Source organism: Lissotriton helveticus, chromosome 7, assembly GCF_964261635.1.
Source record: "Lissotriton helveticus chromosome 7, aLisHel1.1, whole genome shotgun sequence".
Lineage (NCBI taxonomy): Eukaryota > Metazoa > Chordata > Amphibia > Caudata > Salamandridae > Lissotriton > Lissotriton helveticus.
In genome coordinates, this window is record NC_136068.1 from 1,865,473,381 (window position 1) to 1,865,489,749 (window position 16,369).

Sequence of the window (16,369 nt, forward strand, 5' to 3'; positions counted from 1 at the left end):
TTGCAAGTGATTCTGTTCGTATTGTCAGTTTAGTAAAAGGTTTGTTTTGAATTTGCAGTTGTTGTGTGTGAGAAGTTGGCCTGGTGTATGCTGTCCCCTAATTAAAGTGGGCACCTTGCACCAGTCCAAACAGCCCTTATGGTGATCAAAGAGGTCAAAGATAACCTTAGAAAGCTATCCAAGTGGTAGCTGTAATGAGCAGCCTTCAGGCTTAGTCTTGAAGGAATGTTAAGCAGCTTGTTTTACCAAAATAGAATATTATAGTGTTGGATAAATGAAAGGAGAAGCATACAGTAGTAATACAATCGATAATCACAAATCACACAATACTTAAGCACAGAAACAACATTAAGTAGCAATGATACACAGTGGGCCCAGAGGGGGACCAAACCATATACTAATAAAGTGGTATAAGACCCACAACTCAAGTCAAGACATTGTGTAAAGGACATATAATCGCTGGGACCCCATGGAACCACCCAAGGTGAGTAAGTAGGGACCCCACGGAGGACGGGTGCAGTGAGGGAACATGACTGCGTGCTCTGGACAATTCTATGGGAATGTAGAGGTTGAAGATTTAGAGTTTAAGGAACCTTCCCAGGTGACTTCAAAGATGACCTGTTGAAGATGGAAGGTTTGAGAGCCACCCATGCATACCGAGGTGCCAGAATTACCTAGCCGGGTGCATACGTCTGAATTGGTGTCAGCAACTACCATAAAACCCAATGGCGAGCTTTGAAGAAGTGCCACTTCTGGAAAAAAGAAAAGTGTCAGTTGGAATCCAAACGTGGATTCTGGTCAAAGAGTACCAGAGAGCAGAGGGGACAGAGTCTGGGTCACTGGAGAGTGACCATGGGCTCGGTGGACGAATGGCCACTGATGTTGTGTGCTTGAGGTTGGTTGATGGAATTCTTGACTCTGCAGCTGCGGGGACCAGGAGACGCTAAGGATGACCAGGAGCCAGATGCGAGCTGTCCCACAAAGGATGTCGAGTGCTGAGGAGTCAGTGTCTGGCGGGAGCACCAACAAGCCTTGGCAACAGCAACCCACGCAAGAGGTTGAAGAAATGTGCGAGGCAGGCCAGCAAGGCCCAGTAGACTCACCAAGCACAAGGGAGTCAGAGCAAGCTTGGAGCAACCCGGTAAGTTTAAGTAAAGTTAAGTTGACCCTCAATGGGACCCGGAGGCCGGAGGCACAAGAGTCAAGAGAGGGCCTTGAGCGATTTCATAAGACGACAGCCCACGGAGCACCTCAGTGGAGGAGGACAAAGATCTTGGAATGAAATTGCATCAGAGGTTGGGGCTATCAGTAGCCCAACACACTTTTTCGGAAAGGCCAGCAATCAAATGCACTTGCAAATGTACACAGTGCACAGGGGTTCAGATATTGAGCCCCCATGAGGGATTCTGGCCTCAAACTTGGCAATAGGACAGCTTGGGCCTCAAGTGATGTAGAATCCTGCCTTCTGTGTTACTGGGCTCGTCGAAGTCCATAGGAGCTCTGTTGCAGCAAACCAGTACTTTGTGATGTGGTGCATGCAGATGCAGGGGAGTGAATCCTTCACCCCAAGGGAGACTGTCTTCAGTTGTCCTTGATGCTCCACAGGTCCTGCATGGATCCTGTATGGTGCACAGACGATGCAGCAGACAGAGTGGGAGACAAAGTCGGGCCCAAACAAAGTCCAGCAACGTCCAAATGTCCAGATGGTCGAAGTTCAGTGGTTTCTGGTTCAGAATCTTGTCCACATCAACTCTAAGGACCTTTAGCCAGGTAAGCCCTCAGTACCCATGGGAGAGTGTTGGAAAGATTCAGTGGGACCCTTCTAGGGGAGTGTCTGGATAATGTTTCGACAATGGGGAGGATACACCCCTGTCCTTTGTCCAGTGTCATGCCAGAGCATGAGCCAACAGCTCCCATGACTGGTGGTGCATGCACAAACGTACACAGGCTGCAATGGCAAAGTTCAACTTTGCATGGTCTCTTATGCATGGCATAATACATGCTGCAGCCAATGGGAGACCTATGCTGTATGCCCTGGGGACAAGTGTACCATATACTAGGGTCTGACAAGTGTACCTAGTACAAAGCATAACAGTTTTAGGGAGAAAACAGATAGATTGGGGTCCTGATTAGCAGGATCCCAGTCAGACTAATCAAAACAGCAGTACATCAAGCAAAAAATGGGGCTAACCATAAGAAGCAGATCCTACTTTCCTACATTGTGCTGCCCCTGAATTCTGATGCAGCTGCAGTTGGAACATGCTTTGACATGGAACCATCACCGTATTCACCAGAGGTTGAAAACACCAATTCAATTTTTCTCTGCCCCTAAGTTATGTTGCTCACCTTCTCATTCCCTAGCTTTCCTGGTGATGCAAATCCTGCAAAAGGAAACAACCAATGATGACAAGGGAATAAAGGGAATGCAAATAGGTAGTCCATTTTTGCCTTAGGGATCAAGTATTTAGGAACAGATATCCTGTTTGTAGGGCACAATCTTTTGTATAGCTTTTGATTTGTATTCACATGAAGGATTAAACATTTGGTTTTTATTGATATTGATGAATGTTTTTCCACTTTTTGCAGCATATGCAGCAAAGGGATAGCTAGGCTAATGGTACAATCCTCCATGCTGACTTCCTGTGTCAAACAGCTCAAAAGGATAAAAATTTGTCACCATTTGCCAATCGCCACTCTTGTGGTTCGGAAACATCTTTGTAGTATAAATTCATTGAAAGAAATGTATTGCTCAAGCAGGCATTGCAGTATATTACAGTGGTTTGAGACCTCCTGTACGAGGGCTTTTACAAGGACTGTATTAGCACTCTAAGTGATCATCCACTGTCTCTGGGCCTCAGTGAATAGCTGAGTACAAATCCTGTGACAGGTAACTTTTCTTGAGGATGTTCTGCACAACAAACTGGGCAATAATGATGTCATGCAGAAAGCCTACATTTCACTTAACTATCTTACAATTGGAAAACAACCATTAAAATAAAAAAATGGCATTGTCAGAATTACAAAGAAAGTGTTTAGACTATTAAGAAGTCACTTTTAAATAAAGAGTAAGACAGAATTCCTCTATAAAATGAACAAAAAGAAAACCAATAAAACATTAAAAAATATTTATCATAAAGAAAGCAATAAACAATTTTGATATTTTATATATTATTGTTTAATTAATTTTAATTTGATACTAATTCGAAAAAAATTATACACTCATTTGTTCAATATACCCCACAACTTATATAAAAGATATATTAAATATTTTTTCCATAAAAAATTATTACATACTACAAGATGTTAAACGAATTAGATTATTAAATAAAAATAATTGATTTAAAAATTCGGATACCATAAACATAATTATTATGAATTAAAATATACACTAATTTAAAGGTTATATAACACATTTCCCAATAAACCTCAAATTATAAATCTAAAATATTAAACTATGAGCAGTAAATTATGCAGTGTTTAAAAATAGACAATATACAGAACTCTCTAAACACCACACAACCCATAAAAATAATAAAGAAATATCTCACTGAAAAATAAATAGTTTAAAACTTAAAATTGAGTACACATATCATTTATAATTTAAAATAAAATATGAATGAATATATCAATAAATACCAATGTACATATATTTTATTTAATACAACTATCCAACCAATCCCCTAAGAAATTCCAATACCGAAAATAAAATGTGCATTAGTTAAACAGTTAATTAAAAATGTAAACAAATAAAGAATATTCAAGGAATGAATAGTTAACATCAATCAATTAGAATACATACATACAGAGTTTAAAAACTACTCTCCCAACTCCTCTATAAACTCAACAACACAAAAAAGCAAACATTCTTGAAATTGTTTAAAAAATATTTGCAGGTAAATCCCACAATGCCAAAAGTGTTAAAAAACATAATGCAAAGCAATATAACGACATAGTAAAAAATATTACAGGATGCAATGAAAATGTTATATCATAATATCATTTGGTACTGACAATATTTTGTACATGCTAATACAGCGGCTTGGTATTTTTGAGTCAATATTTAGGTTTTTCAAGTTCACCCACTAGGAGAGCCACTTAAAAACTATTTTCTTGCACATACCAAGGAGAGCCGACTGACCATTTATTTTCTGTCTCTCTCCTGCTGGCTCCCTCCTCTGAGAAAAGTCAGATGAACATTTCCCTGCTCCTACCCACATTGGTCTACAATCAGTTTTTGAGGCCCCTTTCCAAAAAATAGCTGCATTAATAAACAACCCCAATTTCACCGGACTCTCGATGGTGCTTCCCTAATAGAATCCTAGAGTTTGTATTCTGATTAAGAATGTGTAGGACTGAATTGCAATGGAGGAGATGACAGCTGGGTAGTACATTTTAGGTAGAGGCTTGCAGAGAATATTAGGATTATGAACTTTCCAATAAAGGCTTCTTCTTCACAAGATCTGATTTGAAAGCATTGGTAACCAAATCTACACTCTACCTCAAAGGAGGCCACCTCCATGCATCTCAGTTATTCCACTGCTCTGACGACAAATAATTTTAGCTTGTCACTGCACTGACATCCTTATGACCTGCACTGATCTCACATGAAATTGGAGCTGTGTTGGGTAAGAACTGGTCACCAAGCCAGAAGACCAGAGGGTCACCAGTCTACTAATTTCAGTTAAAGGGGTTGTAAAACAGTATGTAAGTTAATTGTCACACATTTCAGAGTTCCAGGTGCCAACTTGACTTTAAACAACTACCTCAATCAGGCCAGCCGAAGTAAAAAACATGCATTATTTATTCATTTTACAACCACCGTTGAATCCTTTAACCCAGGTATTGAATGGCTAACACCCAAGCAATGTCTCCAGTATTTCCACCTTGTCCAAGAGATGCTGGAATCGAACATATGAGTTGCTCTCACATCAACCGGTCACAGAAGTTGAAGATGCTGAAAAAAAAGTATTAGCTGTTTTTTGTTTGACTATACATATAGGGACAGACGTATAAAAATGTGACACAATGCAAAGCAGCAAGACGACTTGTTGTGCTGCTTGCATCAAACGGAGAGCGCATAAATGAGCCATATCTGCTGAGAGAGCGTGCATTCCTGCTTTCCCTCTGCGTTGGCGCAATGAATTCAGCCTGCCTCCAAAATAGGCACCCTTGCACCATGGTGCCTGCATTACAACCAGGATTGCTTTTTGTTCTGGAATTGGCACCTTCCTGCACAAATGCAATCATCTGAGACGAATGTATGACGTTACAACGCATTTTTTACAACGCACTACCATTACAACGACATTTTTACAACGCAAAAACTATTACAACGCATGCATTTACAACGCATGTTTTTACAACGCAAATACCTTTACAATGCATACCATTACAACGTAAGTATTGGTAAGTATATAATAATTTGTTAAATGTAAATTCATTGAAATTAATATAATTTAATTTAATTCAATTCATTTAATTTAAATTTAATTTTACTTTATTTTTATCCTGTACCCCTGTACCCCAAAAACCCAAAACTGACCCTAAACCCTAAAAATACCCCTTTACCCAAAAACCCAAAACTGACCCTGAACCCTAACAATACCCCTTTACCCAAAAACCCAAAACTGACCCTGAACCCTAAAAATACCCCTTTACCCAAAAACCCAAAACTGACCCTGAACCCAAAAAATACCCTTTTACCCAAAAACCCCAAACTGACCCTGAACCCTAAAAATACCCCTTTACCCAAAAACCCAAAACTGACCCTGAACCCTAAAAATACCCTTTTACCCAAAAACCCAAAACTGACCCTGAACCCTAAAAATACCCCTTTACCCAAAAATCCACAACTGACCCTGAACCCTAAAAATACCCCTTTACCCAAAAACCCCAAACTGACCCTGAACCCTAAAAATACCCCTTTACCCAAAAACCCAAAACTGACCCTGAACCCTAAAAATACCCCTTTACCCAAAAACCCAAAACTAACCCTGCACCCTAAAAATACCCATTTACCCAAAAACCCCAAACTGACCCTGAACCCTAAAAATACCCCTTTACCCAAAAACCCAAAACTGACCCTGAACCCTAAAAATACCCCTTTACCCAAAAACCCAAAACTGACCCTGAACCCTAAAAATACCCCTTTATCCAAAAACCCAAAACTGACCCTGAACCCTAAAAATACCCCTTTACCCAAAAACCCAAACATATACCATTTTAAATATAATTATATACTTACCAATACTTACGTTGTAATGGTATGCGTTATAAAGGTACCTACGTTGTAAAAACATGCGTTGTAAATACATGCGTTGTAATGGTTTTTGCGTTGTAAAAGTTTCGTTGTAATGGTAGTGCGTTGTAAAAGTTGCGTTGTAAAGGTTGTTTCCCATCTGAGACATGTTCCTCTTTCTGTATGTATATGAAAAGAGTAAACAAAGAGGTGAAATGAAGATATTTCTCCTTGTTACTCCTTACCTGCGAAGGCATAACAATTTGATACATTTCAAGGTGAGCTAGGGGGCATATTACCAAGGGCCTTATCGCCGCTTTTTCGGGAATTTTTCCAGCTAAAGCGGTGATAATTTAAACGCCCTATTACCTAGCTGTCGCTAACACCAGTTAGCGACAGCTAGTAGGAGATAGCGAGCTTCAGGGGGCCCACTTTGCATGTCAGCGATATATATCGCTAATGACATGCAAAGTGGGCGTGCCAAGATGTTAGCGACTGGAAACAGTCGCTAACATTGCTAACTCCTATTACCAACTTTTGGAAATAACCGCGCTAAGCGCGATTATCTCCAAAATCTAACGCCTGCCCAGAGCAGTTCTTAGCCATGTTATTGAATGGTAGGTGGATAACATGGCTAAGAGCATTTGCTCGGTAATGCATGAATATCGCTCACTTTTCAGCAATATTCATGCATTTCGGCCGATTTTGATTGCTTAGGAGACAAACCTTGATAATAGCAAGCGATAAAAATAGGCGAAGCACGGCGATAAAAATATAGCCGCTAACCAAGCTTAGCGACATTTTTCGCTATTGCTTGGTAATATGCCCCTAGATTCGGTAAATCTCAGGATGCGTAAAAAATGATAGGTGAATGCATGGGAACATCCATGTTACATCGACAGAAGGCCTTCCCAGTGCAGATTTAGGCAAGGCAGCCACTTGCACTGCCTTGAATTACTGCGGATTTACTATGCCAGACAGAGCCATTCAAGGTAGCCCTGCATGGCATAGTAAATCTGACTTTAAGCATTGGCGTCCATCGCCTTGCATGATGCAAGGGCAACTCCAATCCCTCATAAATATGGACCATAATACTTACAGAGGTCATCACTGACTATCTACGTGCACCATTCAAAGTGGCTACATTTAAGCTCCACAGGCCAACTGCATGAAGACCACCACCCTAATGTCTCCACCAGCATTTCGTGGACCCAGCAGAGGCAGAAATACAACCACACAGAGCTGCATGAAAAGTTGCTGCCAGGCCTCCCACAGATCTGCGGGTGCCACCACGTATTTGCCCATTTACACCTTTGTGTCTTAGGCATTCGATTTTTGATTGACTGAATTCGATTTATGTTCAAGTGAGATTTATGCGTGCCAGCGGTATTTGTGCTAGTTTTTCAAGCTTCAAAAACTCATATTGTGGATTCCTTATAGGCAACTGCTGTAAGGTAGAACTTGTTGGAAAGTGGGAGGGCTAAAACCAGGGCAAGGACCCTCCTTGCCCAGCTACTGATTGGCAGTTTGCTAAAAAATGCCAACACATCAATTTATATCAATACTGCATGAGGTACAACAATAAACCGTATTTACCAGAAACTCCAAGGGCATTGGGAATCTTCACAGGTCTTGAGCAAAGGAGACCAGATGACATGTTTCTGTTCCTCCCACAGGGGACAAGGACGAGGCAGGACGTGCAATGCCTCTTGTTGCAACTCCCAGCAGCAGCAGTTTTAACAGAAGGTGCCGCCCCGGATACACTGGACATTCACCAGCCACAAAACCTCAGAAACAGCAACTTTGCTGCCACCCGCACATGTAGGACATCCGAGTAAACAAGCAAAAGGGATAGGAATGTTTGAATAAAGTATGAGGAGTGCAGAACACCAGCAGATCCTGTCAGCTCCTCTGCTGCTGTTAAAAACAAAAACAAGCACTTTACACCCCCAACCAATTCCAAACGGCGCAAAAAGAATTCGATGATATTAAACAAAGTAACCTAAACCACAGTGTCGATACAGATGCAAACAAAGCCCCAAAAGACCTGCACACATGAAAGAAACTCTGGCCAGTTTGCAAGTGTCTAAACAGCTCATATAACTAACGTTAAATATAACAGAACCTATTTACAAAAATACGTAACATTTAAATGTGTTTTATCAGACGTGTTTGCGCTATTTTACATTTTTAATGTCTCATTGTCGCCTGATAGGATTAACCTCTGCCTCAGACTCGCCTGATGGGCTGGGCCAATCCCTGAAGGAGATCCATCCCTGCTCGCAATAGGACAAAGGACAGGACAGCTCCCCGCATCTGTCACTCCTGATAGGGTGAGAATATCTGCTCTTGCATTCTTACCCAGGGAAGCCGCAGATCTCCACTCCCTTTACTTTTTTAAAGCATATTCAAAGGCAATACACAGGGAACATCCTTAACACTTAAGATGCAAAGCCTAAATCACAAGACTATAATTTGTTTTCTTAACCTAAGCCAAGAGAGGGATCATTTTAGGTAGGCCAAATCCCCCAGTCTACTTGTTAAAACGTCCAAAATGTTCAGAGGTCCCATCATGCAGGATTAATCACCCTGCATTGTTCCTTCCTTTATAGGTACAGTTGCTGGTGAAATAGATCTGAAGGAGGTCCAACCCCCCCTCCCTGACCCTCCATTGAGGGCTTTGAAGCAAAACTGCTGGCCTACTCTCTCTTAGGGCACTTGATTGGCCGCTAGGATAAGTTACAGCCTCAAAGAGACAGCTGAGACTTCATCCTGAAGAAGGCCCACCTCTATTAAAGCTAGCCAGGCCGAAACCTTATTCTGTGTGCTTGATTTGACTGAATTAAATACATATGATTATCTTTCATTAAAATAATACTGCCAAACATAATATCTAAATTGGACTTCATCAAACGTGTCTTTCATGGGTATCCAAATAACCTATATATTTATATTGATTTATTAGAAGAACAATCAAGTACGCTGGACCCTGAGGTGTGGCAGATGCTATAGCCCCCCCATAACTGGAGCCAGGTCACAAAGATACTGTAAAGCAATGCGCAAATTCAGTTTACTTGTCATGCAGCATCAGTTGTTTGTTCAAATGCAGTAAAAGGTGAGTGTTAGTTAAGAAGAGCCCTGAGATTAATTTTTAATAAATCACTGCACATTCACGTGTCCGGAATATCTAAATTTACAATTTGTGGCTTCAATCGCAATCCCTTTGCAAACAAACTGTTTTACTCAAGTGATTGGGCCCTATGAAGTATTAGAGAATTTACAGTATAAAAAAAATAATTAAAAGTTACGCCTTTTTCAATTTTTCACATTTTTTTAAATGAGTCTTGTGAGAAGTTGGCCTGATATATAATGTTCACTATTCTAGTGAGCACTCTGTATCAGTCCAAACAACCCTTATTGATGATTGGTTGTAAGTCAACCTTATAGACCAGCTATCCTAGTAGCATGGATACGAGCAGTCTAAGGCTAAGACTCTAGAGGGCGTGTTAAGCCAGCTGTTTTACCATCACATTACCCCTTGAACACCAAGTGAAAGGACACCACACAAGTTGTTATGAAAATAAACGTATATTTATTTATAACAAGTCTACCCTGAACTCTTTATGAGTCAGGGAGCTAAGCACACAACAAAACTCTTACGAAAATACTTTAAGTCCCACAATTTACACAAATGCCCTAGGGGCACGAAAAACCATATACACAAGAAGTGGAATGCGGATTGCTAGCAGGTAAGTAACTATTCTCATAGACTTTAGAAACACTAGGCCTACAATACTAAGCACTTGGATTAGAAGAAGGAGGCCTGTGGACGTCGTGTGCAGAGTGGGAACTGTCACGCGTAAGTCGGGAAAAAGTCTATGGAGGCTAGCAAAGTTAAAGTTACTGTTCTCGGGCGAACCCGACTAGGTGGGTCGAAAACAAGGGTGGATCCGAACACTTGGAGTGTTGGACTATGCTGAAGCACCGGAGTACTTGGTTTACCTAGCCCAGGGGCTGCGGCTGCATAGGGTCGAAGTTGCGTCGGAAACCCTCGTGGAAGAACCAGGAGCCTGAAGAAAGGAGTTGCTGGCAGGCGGCCAGTGAAGAAAGTTCGTAGAGATCCAAGCCTGGATCAGGGAAGAAGAAGACCTGAAAGCAGAGGGGACCAAGTTTGGAATCACTAGCCAGTGATTGAGTGGGCAACAGAGTGGCACCGGACGAAGTCACCTCGACCAGGTGAGTGGGCGCTGCTGGGCTCTGCAGTCTCTCAGACCAGGAGGCGTTGTCGGCGACCAGGATAGAGGTGCGAGCTGTCCCACAAAGGTCTCTGCTGTCGACGTCGCTGGACCCAGGATTGGGCAACAAGTCTTGGCAAATGCAAGGCCCACGCGGTGGACCTAAAATGGAGTCTTGAGTGGACCAGGAGGGTCCAGGGTGCTTCTCTGTTGGAGGGAAGCAAGGGCCAGTCTGGAGCAACCAGACCAGCGGTGTTTGTCATCGTGGAGCGTCGTAAGGGGACCACTCGCCAACGGGCAAGTGTCCTGGACAACGCGGTGAGCAGTCAAGAGCAGAAGGGCCCCACGCAGATCTCGTGGATGCAGGGGGGCTGAACTTCGGTGCTGGAGCTGCTCAGGGTCGGGGCTTCTCTTACCCCAAAGCACTCAGTCGAGGGTCACTCGGTGGTCGTGCTGGACAAGAGTCGTGCAGTTCTGAAGATGGCCGGTCCCTCGAGGTCTCGTCGCACCCACAGATCACAGCTGAGCTGATGAGGTGGGTTGAGGTCCGAGGTGCCAGGGAAGCCGGTTCTCGTCGTGCTGGAGCAGTCTTGATCCGAAGGAGAGACTGGCAACAAACCGCGAAGCTTGGTTGGTGCCTGCTGCTGCAGGGTGACTACTCCTTAGTCACAAGGGAGAAATCTTGAGAAGAGTCTTGAGTTCTTCGTGAGGAAGGTCGGTTCAGGATTCAAAGATTGATCTGATTTGGAAGGGGGCCAGCTCCTACCTTTATCCTGCAAAAGGGGGCTGGCACGCGACTAAGTCCTGCCCTATGGGTGGGACCAGGAGGGGGGTGGTTACACCCCTCTCCTTTGGCGGGCTGTTCCCCAGCTCAGGGTCTGGTGTGCCCCTGGAACTGGTTCAAGCCGGCCTATGCGTAGTGAGCACCGGGGTGCCACTTGCAGTCACCTTCCTCTAAAGCCCTGCCTACCTAGGATACACAAAATCCTGTCAGGGACGGTGCTGGCACCGCCCCTGACAGGAAACCCTTTGTCCTTGCCTCCTGCGCTGGGAGGACTCCCAGCAACAGGAGGGCAGACTTGTGTCTCGGTGGCAGCATCCATTTTGTGGAGCTAAGGCTCTGTCTGACTTTACCCGGGTTTACAGGTTACCAACATGTCGTGTCCCTCTAGAAGGGTGGAATGCTAACCCCGTCACCAGAATTGGCGAGGGGTTAGTATTCCAATTCGTATGACACCTTACTCGACATGTTTTGATAAAGCGATACCAGAGTTGGCATATAACCGCGAGGATTATAATGCACTTAAGAGTATATGGTATGCGATATCATGGAAACGGCTAAGGGATGGATCCCGAAAGCCGCAGACAGGCTCAGCTCATGCCAGAGCACTATCTCACACGATTCCAAGCACTCTGCCTTCAGGATTGTCAAGGCCTGCCATAGGAGTGACTGATAGGAAATCTGTGTGCCCATTTAGGTTTAGATATAGGAATACTATATCTAAAGCAAAGGGTGATTGCCCCACCTTGCCCCAGCTGTCATGCAGCCAGTTGTGTCTGTTTGGTTAGTCAGCCCAGGGGTGGCATAATACATGCTGCAGCCCCTGGGAGACCTCTGGGTACACCTCAGCCCTGGGTACAGGGACTTCGAGAGGGCCCAGTGCCAATTCAGTACCTGGGTACAATTTGGATTAGAGAGAACAGCTAGGCTCTGGGTCTGATTAGCAGGCCCACAGCCAGGGAAAGTCATAAACCAGTGAAGCAAAAAGCAAAAATCTGGGTGATCATAGGATTGCAGACCCTACTCTCCTACATGACCCCCCCCCAAACTTTGGGACAATAAACTAACCTTGACCAGGTGATTCTTCTTGCTCTAAGTGGAAATACCTGGAGAGCCCATCGGCATTGCCATGATCAGTACCAGGTCTGTGCTCCACTGTAAAATCCATCCCCTGTAGGGAAATGGACCACCTAAGTAGTTTGGGGTTTTCACCCTTCATCTGACTTAGCCATAAGAGGGGCTTATGGTCGGTCTGAACTGTGAAGTGAGTTCCAAACAAGTAGGACCTCAACTTCTTCAGGGCCCATACCACAGCAAAGGCCTCCCTCTCAATAGCTGACCAATTTTTCTCTCTGGGGGTCAGCCTTCTGCTAATAAAAGCAATGGGCTGGTCATTACCATCAAAATTCAGTTGAGATAGAACAGCTCCCACACCCAACTCAGAAGCATCTGTTTGGACAATGAATGGCTTGGAGTAGTCTGGACTCTTTAGGATAGGTGCTGTGCACATGGCCTGCTTTAGGTCATCAAATGCTTTTTGACAGCTTGCTGTCCACTGAACTTTCTTTGGCATCTTCTTGCTTGTCAGGTCATTAAGGGGGGTCACAATGGACCCATAATTTCTGACAAACTTCCTGTAATACCCAGTCAGGCCCAAGAAAGCTCGAACCTGAGTCTGGGTGATTGGAGGAGTCCAGTCCTGGATGGCCTGTATCTTACTCTCCAATGGCTGAACCTGGCCTCCACCTACAAGGTGGCCCAGGTATACAACCTGTGTCTCCCTATCTGGCACTTAGTGGCCTTGATAGTGAGGCCTGCCTTTTGCAGGGCCTCTAACACTTTCCTCAGGTGGACCAGGTGATCCTCCCAGGTGGAGCTAAAGACAGCAACATCGTCAAGATAAGCTGCACAGAAGTCATCCAGCCCAGTGAGGACTTGATTCACCAACCTTTGGAAGGTGGCAGGTGCATTTTTCAAACCAAAGGGCATCACCAAAAATTGATAATGCCCACCAGGGGTAGAAAATGCTGTCTTGGGTTTGGCCTCCTCAGCTAACCTGATTTGCCAATACCCAGCTGTCAAATCAAATGTGCTTAAGTAGTTGGCTGAAGCCAATCTATCAATAAGCTCATCTGCTCTTGGTATTGGGTGGGCATCAGTCTTAGTGACTGCATTGAGGCCTCGGTAGTCTACGCAAAACCTCATCTCTTTCTTACCACCCTGGGTGTGAGGTTTTGGCACTAGAACTACTGGGCTAGCCCAAGAGCTATCTGAGGGCTCAATGACTCCCAGCTCCAAAATTTCTGCACCTCTGTCTTGATGCAGTCTCTGACATGATCAGGCTGTCTGTAGATTTTACTCTTGACAGGCAGACTGTCACCAGTGTCAACTTCATGGGTACACCAATCAGTTTGGCTGGGTGTCAGAGAGAACATATGTCTGAAGGATTGCAGAACTTGTCTACAATCCTGTTGCTGATGTTCAGAGAGGCTGCCACAAAAGACAACACCATCTACTGAGCCATCATCAGGATTCTGAGTGAGCAGGTCTGGGAGAGGGTCACTCTCTTCCTCCTGTCCCTCATCTGTGGCCATGAGCAAGCTCATGTCCTTCCTGTCAACATATGCCTTGAGCCTGTTTACATGGAGCACCCTGAGGGGGCTCCTGGGAGTTCCAAGGTCTACCAGGTAGGTAACCTCTCCCTTTTGCTCAATGATGGTGTGGGGCCCAGACCATTTGTCTTTGAGTGCTGCTGGGGCCACTGGCTCCAGCACCCACACCTTCTGTCCAGGCTTGTACACAGTCAGGACAGCCTTCTGGTCATGCCAAGCTTTTTGGAGTTCTTGGCTGGCCTCAAGGTTTTTGGATGCCTTTTCCATGTACTCAGCTATCCTGGAGCGGAGACCAAGTACATAGTCCACAATGTTTGTTCCAGGCTTTTTGAGAGGTCTCTCCCATCCTTCCTTTACCAAACAAAGGGGTCCTCTTACAGGATGCCCATACAGAAGTTCAAAAGGGCTGTAGCCAACCCCCTTCTGTGGGACCTCTCTGTAAGCAAACAAGAGGCAGGGCATCAGGACATCCCATCTCCTCCTAAGAGGTTCAGGTAGCCCATGAATCATCCCTTTAAGGGTCCTGTTGAATCTTTCAACAAGCCCATTGCACTGTGGGTGATAGGGTGTGGTGAACTTGTAGTTGACACCACATTCCTTCCACATTGCAGTCAGATATCCTGACATGAAGTTTGTACCTCTGTCAGAGACAACCTCCTTAGGGAAGCCCACTCTGGAGAACACTCCAACTAGGGCTCTTGCCACCACAGGTGCTGTAGTGGTCCTAAGGGGAATAGCTTCAGGATACCTGGTGGCATGATCCACCACCACCAGTATAAACTTGTGCCCTGATGCTGTCTGGGGTTCCATTGGACCAACAATGTCAATCCCCACTCTCTCAAAGGGTACCCCCACCACAGGTAGTGGTATGAGGGGGGCCTTTGTTTGACCACCTGATTTGCCACTGGCTTGGCAGGTGTCACAGGAGCGACAAAACTCCTTGGTATCTTCATTCATATGGGGCCAGTGAAAGTGTGAGACAAGCCTGTCCCACGTCTTTGTCTGGCCCAAGTGACCTGCAAGGGGAATTTCATGGGCCAAGGTAAGAAGGAAACCTCTCTGAGACAAGGGGATGACCAGCCTCCTGGTCATACCAGGCTTGGGGTCTCTTGACTCAGTGTACAGGAGTCCATCATCCCAGTATACCTTGTGGGTACCTGTGGCATTCCCTGCAGCCTCAGCAGCAGCCTGCTGTCTGAGGGGTTCAAGTGAGGGGCAGTCCAACTGTGCCTTTCCCAGGTCTTCCCTGGAGGGTCACCCTGAGCCCAGAAACTCAACCTGATCAGGTTCAAGCTCTTTAGGCTCAGTTTCCCTCAGTTCTTTGAGATCAGCTTCCTCAGAGGCTTGATCCTCAACCTGGGGCAAGGGAGAAGGCAATGCCTTAACTCTACTGCTCCTCTTCTTGGAAGGTGTCTGGTCCATTTTTCCAGGATCCAGCACCTGTTCAGTGGGGCATCTTTTGGCCTGTGACCTAGTCACAGCAAGGACATGTGCTGGCAAGCCTAACATTTCCATGTGAGTCCTCTGCTCCACTTCTGACCATAGGGATGACTCCAAATCATTGCCCAACAAACAATCTACTGGGAGGTCTGAACTAACCACAACTTTCTTTTGGCCACTTACCCCTCCCCAGGAGAAACTAACAATTGCCATACTATGGTTGGTAGTGACATTGCTAGCATTGGTCACTAGGTAATCTGTACCTAGCATGATTTGTCCAGGGTCCACAAAGTTAGGTGTCACCATTGTGACACTGGCACAAGTGTCCCTGTAGGCCTGAGCCCTTTTTCCATTTATCAAAGGTGTCTGCCTGTATTTGCCCAAAGTATTGGGACTTATCTCAGGGGACACATCCACATCCCCTGTACAGACAAGGACAGCCTGAGTGAGTGTGCCAACTAAGTTGTCAGACCCCTCAGTTCCTAAGGTTAACCCAACTAATGCCTTGGGAGGTGCACTACCACTACTGACTGTACTAGGGGGTGCAGTTGCCTTAGGGGCTGCAGTGGTAGGAGTTTGCCCTCCTCTTTTGGTGCACTCACTAAACCAGTGAGACTTACTTTTACAGTACTGGCACCACCTTTTTGACTGGCCTTCTGGAGTCTTCTTTTTCTGCTGTGAAGCCTGACCCCCACCCTCTTTGGTTTTTTGGGGACCTGTCGAAGACTTCTGGTCATTTTGTTCATTCTTGGTATTACCCTTCTGGTCTGCTTTCTTCTGACCACCCTGGTTCTGAGTCTGGTTCTGCTTGATCCTTGTTCTGACCCATTTGTCTGCCTTCTTTCCCAATTCTTGGGGAGAGGTCAGATCTGAATCAACAAGGTGCTGGTGCAACAACTGGTTCTGACAATTATTTAAAATTTGTTCTCTCATCATAAGATTATACAATCCTGTGTAATCTGTAACCTTGCTACCCAGCAACCAGCCCTCCAAAGCCTTAGTGGCACAATCCACAAAGTCAGACCAGTCCTGAGACTGAGTTTTCTGGGTGTCTCTGAACAGC